Genomic DNA, 13143 nt, shown 5'->3' on the forward strand with positions numbered 1-13143 from the left:
CGCCAACATTCAGTGTCCATCGTCTGCCACATTGCTTTCATTGTAGAGCTAGTAACACGGATTAACCCAGAAACAATTAAAGATAATGATATTGTCATTAATATTTTGACAAATGAAACAAGAATCTGAGTTTCTGTATTCATTTTATGGTTGTGGGTTTTTTTGGAAAACAAAATCAGTTTTTATAATATAAAAAGTGGATCTGAAGACCTTCTGAGACAAAAGCATGACTTAAACATATTGTCCTTTTAACTGGGAATGTCAGAGTATCTAATTTTAGAAAAAAAATGAATATATACAGTATATGTATATGCAGTATATATATATGTAAATTGTGAAGGACAGCCTGGTCCCATGCCCGGCAGGGATGCCCCTGCTGCTTATGTTCCGGGGGAGCCACCATGAGCAGTCCAATAACTCCCCTGGGACGCTTGGTGGCAGCATCCCTAGCCGACAGTGATTCCCCAACCACCCGCAGGGCTCCATGGGAGATGGAGTCCTCCACAGCTTGGTTGGGGCCCAGGGTGGCCGCTAGGCGGGGCTGTCTGCATTCAACAGCCTGGCTGGACGAGTCTTCAGCCCCAGCCGGAAGTGCAATAAGGACCAGGTGATCAATCAACTGGAACGTTTCCGGGTGGGCTATAAAAGGGCCCAGCCACCACCACTCGAGGAGCCAGGGTCGGGAGGAGGAGGACTAAGCTTGAGGAGGAGTGGTGGAATAGAAGAAAGAGAGTCTTTTGAGTTGTGATTGCTGTTTGGAACTGTGTATTGCCTGTTGGTCACGTGGAAGACGTGTCCCCACGGGTGAAGAAAAATAAAAGTTTGTTTCTTTTTATACGTGCCTCTGTGTCCATCTGTGTCGGGTCAGGCGCCTATATAGCGCCTTTGTTACAATATATATATTACTAGCAGAATACCAGGCGCAGGAGAAGTAGTGTGTTAAAGAAGTATTGAAAAGAAAAGGAAAAATTTTAAAAATAACGTAACATGATTGGTGATGTAATTGTTTTGTCTTTGATATGAGTGTTGTTGTCATATATATATAGCAAAATACCCTTGCTTCAGTGGAAGTACTGCATTAAAATTTTTATTAAGAAGAAAATGAAACCTTTTAAACTGAGGAAAATATGCCAATAATTATTTGTTAAGGATCTCTTTGTATACCATGTTGTCAGTTCGGCCCTCCGGTTGTAACATGACCAAGCTGTGCGCTGAGCTTACTCATTAATTGGTTTCAGTTTCATGGTTTGTTTCAATTACGACAGTATTTGCAGGATTTGTTGTGTTGAAGTGACATTCGGCATCTGTCAAGCGTTGTAAGCACACAACCGGTTTCATCAATAAAATCACATCCAGCTTTTGGAAGTTTAAACATTCATAAACATCAAAGTGTCCACTACTGAAATCGTCACCTGTGAATCTAAGATGTTTAAGAGGCATTGTCGGTTGTTGAAAGGTGTAAAATATTTGGCCATTTCGGTACACTTGAAGGGACAACCGAACAATTCAGCAGCAGCCATCAACTCACATGCAGAACCATAGGTGAAGGGCTTAAGCATTTCACTCTTATAGTGCTCCTTTGTAGTATAATTATCTCCTGTACCGTCATCAGTCCACACCTTGAACCTGTCCCAGTCATTCAATACATAAGACACAATGTTCCTCGGATATCAAGAGTGAGCCTGATATGGCCGTGCAATATGTAACAAAGAGAATGGACAAGGTAGGTGCCATCTCCGGGCATGGAAACCACTCGGTAAGTGGCAGTTCTTTAATCGATAGTGATCACCTCTATAGACATGGTAATGGGGTTGGAATGATAAAGGAAATGGGTACCTGAGAAATGTAAAGTAAGTCTAAAATACCTATACAATAACTATAATTGTAATAAACAAACAATAAAACAGCGGATTGCCGTGGAATAAACAAAAAGGCTGTAGTTATCAGTAGGGAGACATGAATCCCGTGGCGAAGCAAGGAAGGGAATGTAGAGACCGGAGACTGTTGCGGATGGTCTTATATAGGCAGGCAGCCAACAATGTGGGAGGCGTTGGGATGGGGACCCAACGCCACCTCACACGTGGCCGAGCTGCAGGCTATGGACGTATATATGTCAACGTAAGTAGGATTCAGTTAGCGTTGGGAACCCATGTACCAAATTTCTTGAAGATGGGCCCATAAGTAACAAAGACTGTTGAAAAGTTCAATATGGTGGCCGACAGTGGCATCATACCACGAAATAAGTACGTACATTGGTTTGGTTAGCACAGGAAGCCGCCTACCAAATTTCGAGAAGATGGGGCCATAAATAAGAAAGTTCAACATGGCCGACGTTGTTGACCGTTATGACCCTTACGCATAGAATTTCGAAATGAAACCTGCTTAACTTTTGTAAGTAAGCTGTAAGGAATAAGCCTGCCAAATTTCAGCTTTCTACCTACATGGGAAGTTGGAGAATTAGTGATGAGTCAGTCAGTCAGTCAGTGAGGGCTTTGCTTTTTATTAGTATAGATGAGGGGCTGTTCAGGAAAAAAAAGATTGGTTTGTAAATATAAACATTGGTTCAGATATATATATCGATTCAGATACATTGGTTCTTTGGTTTTAATACATCCGTTCAGATATGTATATCGGTTCAGATATATACATTGGTTGAGATATATATATCAGTTTGAATACATCCGGTCAGATATATACATTGGTTTAGATACATTGGTTGAGATATATATCAATTGGTTTGCATAGATCTGTTCTGATATATATACATTGGTTGAAATACATTCGTTCAGATATATACATTGGTTCAGATACATCTGTTCAGATATATATATTGGTTCAGATAGATCCATTCAGATATATACATTGATTGGGATTTACGGGCAGGCACAATGCGGCCACCCATGATTAGCATCTCTCTTTCGCTTCATCATTGCTTCAACACTGTTGTCATTATTGTGCATATTTTATACAAGTAGCATATACCTGTCTTGGTTGGGGGTCTGGCATAAGCCCTCTTGGTTGGGGGTCCTCGATTTCAAAGCACTTTTTTTCCGGCCCTGTGATATCTGCCATTCCGTACTGCAAGCATTTCATTCATCCATGTGCTTCAGAAAGGAACTTAGACCCATTTGCTGAAAGGATGTTATGGAGGAAAACACTGGAGTTGCTCTGTTTCTTTTAAATGTTGATCAGGGATCAAAATGACCAGAATATTCCCGCTTCACAAATAACTGATGTTTAACTATTTTTATAGTAAAACTTACAAAACCACACACAAGCATGTACACGCTCACATACACACTCAAACTCACAAATCGTGGGTCACACATACTACTGATTAAGCGTATCTGTCAAGGGCGATTATTTTTTCACCCCATAAAACAGATTCTTCTCAAGAGCTAAGTTACCAGTAAGCATTGATAGCAACCGCAGTAACTACCATTTTTTCACCTCAGCTGACTGGTTTATCATTGACCGAAAGCCGCCTGGTGATTTCTGTTATTCCGTATTGGCAGTATTTCATTAAAGGGCGATCTGTTTCAGCAAGGACATTAGTCCTGTTTGCTGAAAGAATGTTATGGAGAAAAACACTTGAATAGCACTGTTTCTTCTGAATGTTTATCAGGCATCAGAATGATCAGAATATCCCTGCTTCACAAATAACGGGTGTTTAACTGTTTTTATAGTAAAACTGACAAAACGACACACATGCAAACGTACACACGCACGTACACACGCACACACACACACACTCAAACTCATAAATCATGGCTCCCACACACTACTGATTAAGTGTATGTGTCAGGGGCGATCATCAAGAGAAGCTGGTTTATCATTAACCGAAAGCCGCCCGTTGATTTCTGTTATTCCGTATTGGCAGCATTTCATTAAAGGGCGATCTGTTTCAGCAAGGACAATAGTCCTGTTTGCTGAAAAGATGTTATGGAGGAAAACACTGGAATAGCGGTTTCTTCTGAATGTTTATCAGGGATCAGAATGATCAGAATACTGTTTCACAAATAACTGATGTCTGTTTTTATTGTAAAACTGACAAAAGCACACACACATACGTACACGCACACAACACATACACTCAAACTCACAAATCGTGGGTTGCACACACTACTGAATAAGTGTATCTATCACGGGCGATAATTTTTTTCACCCCATTAAACGCTAGTTCATCAAAGATAGAAAGCAGCGCGGTGATTTCTATTATTCCTTAATAGCAGCATTTCATTTAATATAATGGTATAAAAATCATATAAAACGGTATAGAATCTGCGTTGTAGAATTATTTTGTGTCATATTTCTTCAAAAAAGTCTTTAATTAGTTTGCTTGAAAAAAGTAACACTTTACAAAGACATTTTAAAAGACAGATAATTAAAATAAATGTAGCAATCCATTGTCATGCTATAAGGGATAGCTTGCTCTTAAACATTTACACAGGTGGTTTTTCCTGGGGATAAAAAGGAGGAAAAAATCCATGGGAAAGGCTTTGTTGTTGAACTCAAATTTCACCTCCGCCATTTGAGTCATTAAAACTATTGGAATGAAAACGCATGTCTCATCCACATGGTCGGGGCGCTCATTTCCATGGGTGCTGCAGAGCCGTAAAATGTAGCTCAAAGTGCTTTACATAATGAAGAATAGAAAAATAAAAGACAGTAAGAAATTAAAATAAGTCAACTTTAATTAACATAGAATAAGAGTAAGGTCTGATGGCCAGGGAGGACAGAAAAAACAAAAAATAAAATCTGCAGGGATTCCAGACCATGAGACCGCCCAGTCCCCTCAAAAGGTATATAATGATTAATTTATGAAAACTCCATAGAATAGTTTCTAATACATGTTTTTCCTTCAACAGTCATGCTAATGTCAGAATTTATGTGTTTTATTACCTATACTTTGTGCACATATTGAAGCTGTTTTATGGAAAACGCAAGCATACAAGTAAATAATTGTCAGAGGTTACAATTTAAATGTATATTTGCAGTATATACTGTATCCTGAAATGCCAAATTAGAAATGAGAAGATGATGAAAAGTTATTTTTTGCTTAATATACTTTAAACAAACTGATCACAAAATTTCCTAATCAGTTTGACATTGTTGGTACCCTAGAGTGGCACATATCTTGGAAGAAGTCCTATCAGGTTTATTTGGATTTTAAATAACCTAAATAATAATAATAATAATATCTTAGATTTACATAGCATTTTTCTGGCTACTCACAGCGATTTTCATAGACATACTTAAAAAAAGAGTGTAAGCGCTTGATTTTTTTTTAAATTAGTACAAAGTAGATGAGTAAGGACATAGTAGACAAAAAAGTGATATAGAAGACTTCCATCAATCTTTTTAAATAAATTGTGGAGAGTTTTGTAATTCCAGTATTAATTTACAAGCAGAAGCCAGGGGGCACACATTTCTACAGCATAGACCAAGCTGTGGAAATAAGTGTCTCGTCTGCTAGAAGGGATTAAGAGACACACTCTATGAAAGTGCTATAAAAGACTGTCTGATAGGCTTATTAAAGAAACTGTGCACAATTTGAACTGTCTGGTGTACGGCAGATGAGAAATGCCACAGACTGCTACAAGTTTTTAAAATACATTTGATGAGTTTTAATCTCCCATGAAAAATGATGCACAGAACTCCTATGGGTTTTATAGGATAATTGCACCTGCTGTGAAAATGAGATTCCTCTCCAATGCACAGGGGTGAAAGGGTGGTTGTGATAGGAAATTTATTTATTTATTTATTTATATAGAACTATATTTCATTCCAGTAATTTTAATGACTCACATGGTGGAAGTGAAATTTGAGTTCAAGAACAAGCTGTTTAAGAGCAAGCTATCACTTATAGCATGACAATGGATTGATTGCTACATTTATTTTAATGAGCTGCCTTTTAAATGTCTTTGTAAAGTGTTACTGGGTGTCGAGCAATGTAGTATTATTACTGATATATTACTAAATCTTACTATCCATGTTTCTTTGTTGATGAGCCCTATTGAAGAATGTTTTGGTAACAGAATAGTAAACACTCCAAAACGACTGAAAATACAACTGACGACTGGTATTTTTCAATATCATTTTAACAAAGTTTACTGTCCGCCCTCAATCACAGAGTACCCTGGTAAAACATCAATAGCGTTTAATAAACCTGCAGCCTTAGAACGCAGATATCAGGACATCGCTGCACATGCATGTTTACTAACAGATATGACAGCAATTTGCACGGAGCATGTGTTAAAACAAATTGATTAAGATCAGTGATTTTCAATGGTTCACATGTGTGCCGTAAGATTTTTTAAAGCAAACTAATTAAAAACGTCTTTGAAGTAATATGACACAAAATAAGTCTACGTCGCAGATTCTATACCATTTTATATGATTTTCATATCATTATTTTAATGATATACACACACTATATGTGGACTATAAAGCAATACATCTGTAATTTCATGCATTGTAACCAGGGAAAAAAAATTAATCACGTATCATAAAGTATTTTTTATTCCTGAACTTTCATATTTTGTCTGGCTATCAGACAGAAACACCATTAACAGACATTTGGACATAAACACAGCATATGCAAACTTAAGAAGAACATATTTATAATAAATAAAACATTATGACCAATACCCTCCCCTCCACCTAATTTTGCTATATATTGCCTTTGATTCTTGTATGTCTAAGCATTATCCTCTGATGAAGGCTCTGATGAAAGCTCAGGGATAAAAACGACTTTATTATACATGATTAATTTTTTCTCACTTTGTGGATCTCCAGCTGCCTATATATATGTGTGTGCTTGTGTGTGTGTGTGTGAGGGTGTGTGTGTGTATATATATATATATATATATATATATATACTGTATACAAACCCAATTCCAATGAAGTTGGGACGTTGTGTAAAATGTAAATAAAAACAGAATACAATGATTTGCAAATCCTTTTCAACCTATATTCAATTGAATACACTACAAAGACAAAATATCGAATGTTTAAACTGATAAACTTTATTGTTGTTTTGCAAATCTTCACTCATTTTGAATTTGATGCTTGCAACACATTCCAAAAAAGCTGGGACAGGACATGTTTACCACTGTGTTATATCACCTTTCCTTTTAACAACACTCAATAAGCGTTTAGGAACTGAGGACACTAATTGTTGAAGCTGTGTAGGAGGAATTTTTTCCCATTCTTGCTTGAGTTCAGTTCCTCAACACTCCGGGGTCTCCGTTGTCGTATTTTGTGCTTCATAATACGCCACACATTTTCAATGGGAGACAGGTCTGAAATGCAGACAGGCCAGTCTAGTACCCGCACTCTTTTACTATGAAGCCACACTGTTGTAACACATACAGAATGTGGCTTCGCATTGTCCTGCTGAAATAAGCACGGACGTCCCTGAAAAAGACGTCGCTTGGATGGCAGCATATGTTGCTCCAAAACCTGTATGTACCTATCAGCATTAATGGTGCCTTCACAGATGTGCAAGTTACCCATGCCATGGGCACTAAAACACACCCATATATTAACAGATGCTGGCTTTTGAACTTTGTGCTGATAACAACTTTTCCTCTTTGGCCGGAGGACACAACGTCCATGATTTCCAAAAACAATTTGAAATGTGGACTCGTCAGACCACAGCACACTTTTCCACTTTGCGTCAGTCCATCTCAGATGAGCTCGGGCCCAGAGAAGCTGGTGGCATTTCTGGGTGTTGTTGATATATGGCTTTCACTTTGCATGGTAGAGTTTTAACTTGTGCTTGTAGATATAGCAACGAACTGTGTTAACTGACAATGGTTTTCTGAAGTATTCCTGAGCCCACGTGGTAATATCCTTTACAGAATTATGTTGGTTTTTAATGCAGTGCCGCCTGAGGGATCGAAGGTCATGGGTATCCAGTGTTGGTATTCGGCCTTGCCGCTTACATGCAGAGATTTCTCCAGATTCTGTGAATCTTTTGATGATATTATGGACAGTAGACAATGAAATCTCTAGGTTCTTTGCAATTGTTTGTTGAGAAATGTTGTTCTTAAACTGCTGGACTATTTGCCCACGCAGTTGTTCACAAAGTGGTGAACCTCGCCCCATCCTTGCTTGTGAACGACTGGGGATGCTCCTTTTATACCCAATCATGACAAAGACCTGTTTACAATTAACCTGTTCACCTATGGAATGTTCAAAACAGGTGTTGCAGGCATCAAATTCAAAATGAGTGAAGATTTGCAAAACAACAATAAAGTTTATCAGTTTGAACATTAGATATCTTGTCTTCGTAGTGTATTCAATTGAATATAGGTTGAAAAGGATTTACAAATCATTGTATTCTGTTTTTATATATGTTTTACACAACGTTCTAACTTCATTGGAATCGGGTATATATATATATATATGTATGTGTGTGTGTGTGTATATATATATATAGATATAGTCACACAGGTGCTAATAGGGGGTAGCCAAAGGGGCCTGACAGAGTGTGTAAGAACAAAAGATTGGGATTTAAAACAAAGTACTAATGCCTTTCTCCCTTCTTCAGCAGAGAAACAGAGGACTAAAGACCTCACCTTTTGGAGATCCACCAGGGTAACATCCATTCCGGCTCTCACAGATGACTTCACTTCCAGGTTTCTTTCAACTGGTGTTACTTCCGCCCCAACATGATGACCTCACTTCCAGCCCATTTCCGATGATCTCATTTCTGGCTACTGATTATGTTGTCATCTCCATCACCCATCTTCAATGTCATTTCCTCCTTCACTTACTGCCATACTTCCATAAAAGTCCCATCAAGCCTTGTTTTGTTGTCAAATGACTGATTCTTACAATCTTGACCATGGTATCAGTTTGAATAGTTTACTTGGACCAACCTACATTATACGGGGAATTCCTATAATCTTTTATCTGTGTGTGTACTATATACTATATATATATATATATATATATATATATATATATATATATATATATATATATATATATATATATACATATATATATGTGTGTGTGTGTGTTTGTGTGTGGTTATGTGTATACTATGTATATACTGACAGGTTACAATTAAATGCCCATTAAAAGAAATTATATTCAGTTTTTAAAAGTTGATAGAGCCTTTATATGATAGTTGGAAGAAAGAAGATATGATTCTGCATATTATTTTACACTAAAGAAACACTGCTAAATAGGCATGTGGTTGTGCCAATAAAACTCTTTTCGAAATACTTAAATGTATTTACACATTAACTTTGGATCCTTTTCAATAAAAGGGAAACTTTTGTTAATGAATTCATTATTTTGAAAAATAAGTAATAATTAACAGGCATGAGAATAGAGGCCAAAACATTCTTGGGTTTTTCTTGTGAAAAAACTTTTGAAATTATTTGTTTTGAGCAATTTTTGAAATGACCCGGGCTTCCATGTAGAGCTTCACCCTCCATTTTCTTTCTTGAACTGTGTTTTCTTAAAATTGTTCTCCTCGTTATCAAACTTCCAAGGGTTTTTAATTTAAAAGCATAGTTATTCTCCCTGTGAATTTTACAGGAGCAGCAGAGGCATATTACAGAAAATGTATGTTTATTTTGGTAAATGTTAAAATGTTAAAAATTATATAACTTTAATGAGTAAGGTGCTCCATACTTGAAGACTCATATTAAATTATTCTGTGTTTTTTATATCATTGGTCTCTAGGAAACCCCTAAAGAATTTATGATAACTAAAAATGGTTTTAAAGTTTTGGTTAGGGTTCTTCCTTTCACGATACACAAATATAAGAAAGAAGAGTATATACAGTGGTGTGAAAACTATTTGCCCCTTCCTGATTTCTTATTCTTTTGCATGTTTGTCACACAAAATGTTTCTGATCATCAAACACATTTAACCATTAGTCAAATATGACACAAATAAACACAAAAGGCAGTTTTTAAATGATGGTTTTATTATTTAGGGAGAAAAAAATCCAAACCTACATGGCCCTGTGTGAAAAAGTAATTGCCCCTGAACCTAATAACTAGTTGGGCCACCCTTAGCAGCAATAACTGCAATCAAGTGTTTGCGATAACTTGCAATGAGTCTGTTACAGCTCTGGAGGAATTTTGGCCCACTCATCTTTGCAGAATTGTTGTAAATTAGCTTTATTTGAGGGTTTTCTAGCATGAACCGCCTTTTGAAGGTCATGCCATAGCATCTCAATTGGATTCAGGTCAGGACTTTGACTAGGGCACTCCAAAGTCTTCATTTTGTTTTTCTTCAGCCATTCAGAGGTGGATTTGCTTGTGTGTTTTGGGTCATTGTCCTGTTGCAGCACCAAGATCGCTTCAGCTTGAGTTGATGAACAGATGGCGGACATTCTCCTTCAGGATTTTTGGTAGACAGTAGAATTCATGGTTCCATCTATCACAGCAAGCCTTCCAGGTCCTGAAGCAGCAAAACAACCCCAGCCCATCACACTACCACCACCATATTTTACTGTTGGTAGGATGTTCTTTTCTGAAATGCTTTTATGCCAGATGTAACGGGACATTTGCCTTCCAAAAGTTCAACTTTTGTCTCATCAGTCCACAAGGTATTTTCCCAAAAGTCTTGGCAATCATTGAGATGTTTCTTAGCAAAATTGAGACGAGCCTAATGTTCTTTTTGCTTAACAGTGGTTTGCGTCTTGGAAATCTGCCATGCAGGCCATTTTGCCCAGTCTCTTTCTTATGGTGGAGTCGTGAACACTGACCTTAATTGAGGCAAGTGAGGCCTGCAGTTCTTTAGACGTTGTCCTGGGGTCTTTTGTGACCTCTCGGATGAGTCGTCTCTGCGCTCTTGGGGTAATTTTGGTCGGCCGGCCACTCCTGGGAAGGTTCACCACTGTTCCATGTTTTTGCCATTTGTGGATAATGGCTCTCACTGTGGTTCTCTGGAGTCCCAAAGCTTTAGAAATGGCTTTATAACCTTTACCAGACTGATAGATCTCAATTACTTCTGTTCTCATTTGTTCCTGAATTTCTTTGGATCTTGGCATGATGTCTAGCTTTTGAGGTGCTTTTGGTCTACTTCTCTGTGTCAGGCAGCTCCTATTTAAGTGATTTCTTGATTGAAACAGGTGTGGCAGTAATCAGGCCTGGGGTGGCTACGGAAATTGAACTCAGGTGTGATACACCACAGTTAGGTTATTTTTAACAATGGGGGCAATTACTTTTTCACACAGGGCCATGAAGTTTTGGATTTTTTTTCTCCCTAAATAATAAAACCATCATTTAAAAACTGCATTTTGTGTTTACTTGTGTTATATTTGACTAATGGTTAAATGTGTTTGATGATCAGAAACATTTTGTGTGACAAACATGCAAAAGAATAAGAAATCAGGAAGGGGCAAATAGTTTTTCACACCACTATATTTACATTTATTTCGGCTCTGTTTCAAAAACATAGTGTTTATGATGCTTACATGATACCCTTTTGGAGTAATCAAAATTCAGGATGTATTTGTCCTGTAAGGTCATACAGGTATAACACATACTGAAATGTAATTGTTTAAACTAGACAAAAGATTGGGATCCTACCTTATAAATATTTATTTATGAATAGAGTAAGGCAAATCCTGCGGTGGGCTGGCACCCAGCCCAGGGTTTGTTTCCTGCCTTGCGCCCTGTGTTGGCTGGGATTGGCTCCAGCAGACCCCCGTGACCCTGCATTAGGATATAGCGGGTTGGATAATGACTGGCTGAGGCAAATCGCTTTTAAATTGCTTCATATATATTATCGCATGTTTTTGTAAAGAAATTTAAAAATTTGCCATATTGAAAGTTGTACCCTCCGTGTGTGCCTTACTTCTGTACACCATCTTTTATTTATTTTGAAATTCAACTTATTTATAGTTTTTGTGGCTTAAATATTGTGTCTTAACTACTGAACATATTGATTCAGATTTTAAACTTAGCTAAAAACTAACTGTTTTGGTTTGGATGGATGAAATAATTACAAACCTGATAAACAGAACAAATACTTTCAATTAGTGAAGTATATAACATTATTTTAATGCATAGGGCTAAGAAATTCAGATCTGAGACAATGAATTGCATAGATTAATTTGGTTTGCAACATTTATTACAAAATAGTGATATAATATGAAAAACGTACAAGTAGGTACAGTATATAGCTTGTAACAGAATAATGGAGGACGTTTGTGTTACATTTTCTCACAAAATAGAGTTTTTACTGTTCGTGTTATCTAAAAACAGATGCATGTCTTCTATATGCAAAAAAAGTAACGTTTAAGGTCTAAAGACATTCCCTCTCCTCCTATTCTGGAAATTCAGGTAAGATATCAAATGTGTGAAGGGCCTCCTCTATGGTGAGTTTTGCTATTGATAGCAATGAAGGGAGTGAGACTTGCCCCCCAACGCAGACAGGACGAAGGATTTTATGTTGCTAGAATATTTTAACAAAAAAAAAAAACATTATGAGATGTATTCCTGTGTCAGAAGAGATAAAACATTAATTTCTACTATGCTTTTAGGACTAGACTTCCACTAGTTAATGATTAACAGTATGTGTCTATTTCATTAATGTATTCTCTTTATGAAAGCATCTAAAGCAGGCATCCACAAAATGTAATTCATCTTTCTTAAGGAACTTTATAAAATTATGTGTCCATATTTGCTCATCCATGCCCCGCCCTGGATGCAGTTAGAGAAATGAGTCTGATGTTTCTTCTAAAAGTAAAGAGTTGAAACATGAATGAGGTCAGAGTTATGTAATAGCTATACAATTTTTAAATTCACATGTACTGCAAGTCTTTACTCATCCTCTGTATTTTCATTAATGGCTCATTAGAGTCTAAACCTAAAAACAGAAAAATGTAATATTTACCTAAAAACAAAAAAAAAATGAACCAAAATGATTTGCACTAAAAATCACACTGTCCAGCCTGTACATCATTTCTTATCTTCTATTATTTTATTAGGTTCTTGGCCATCATTCAGAAGGGCATTCGCTTGCTCAATCCAATGCAAGTATTTCCTTTGGCAATTTAAAAAAAGAGCATTACGTTAATAATGATAAGCATTTTGACTTAAAAAATGGCTAAACAAAATTGTCACACTACCACAAAACTGGACAAAAGTTAATAAAGAAAATTTA

General features: G+C 37.0%; 1 long non-coding RNA gene across 1 annotated transcript in view; it reads left to right on the forward strand.

Moving 5' to 3' along the window:
• Positions 1–8816, forward strand: part of LOC120543145 — a 51224-nt gene extending 42408 nt beyond the window's left edge. Inside the window, exon 4 of the long non-coding RNA XR_005636298.1 lies at positions 8558–8816. This is a non-coding gene — a long non-coding RNA (uncharacterized LOC120543145). The remainder of the gene's footprint in view (positions 1–8557) is intronic.
• Positions 8817–13143: the final 4327 nt, after the last annotated feature.

Source organism: Polypterus senegalus, chromosome 13 (assembly GCF_016835505.1).
Source record: "Polypterus senegalus isolate Bchr_013 chromosome 13, ASM1683550v1, whole genome shotgun sequence".
NCBI lineage: Eukaryota > Metazoa > Chordata > Cladistia > Polypteriformes > Polypteridae > Polypterus > Polypterus senegalus.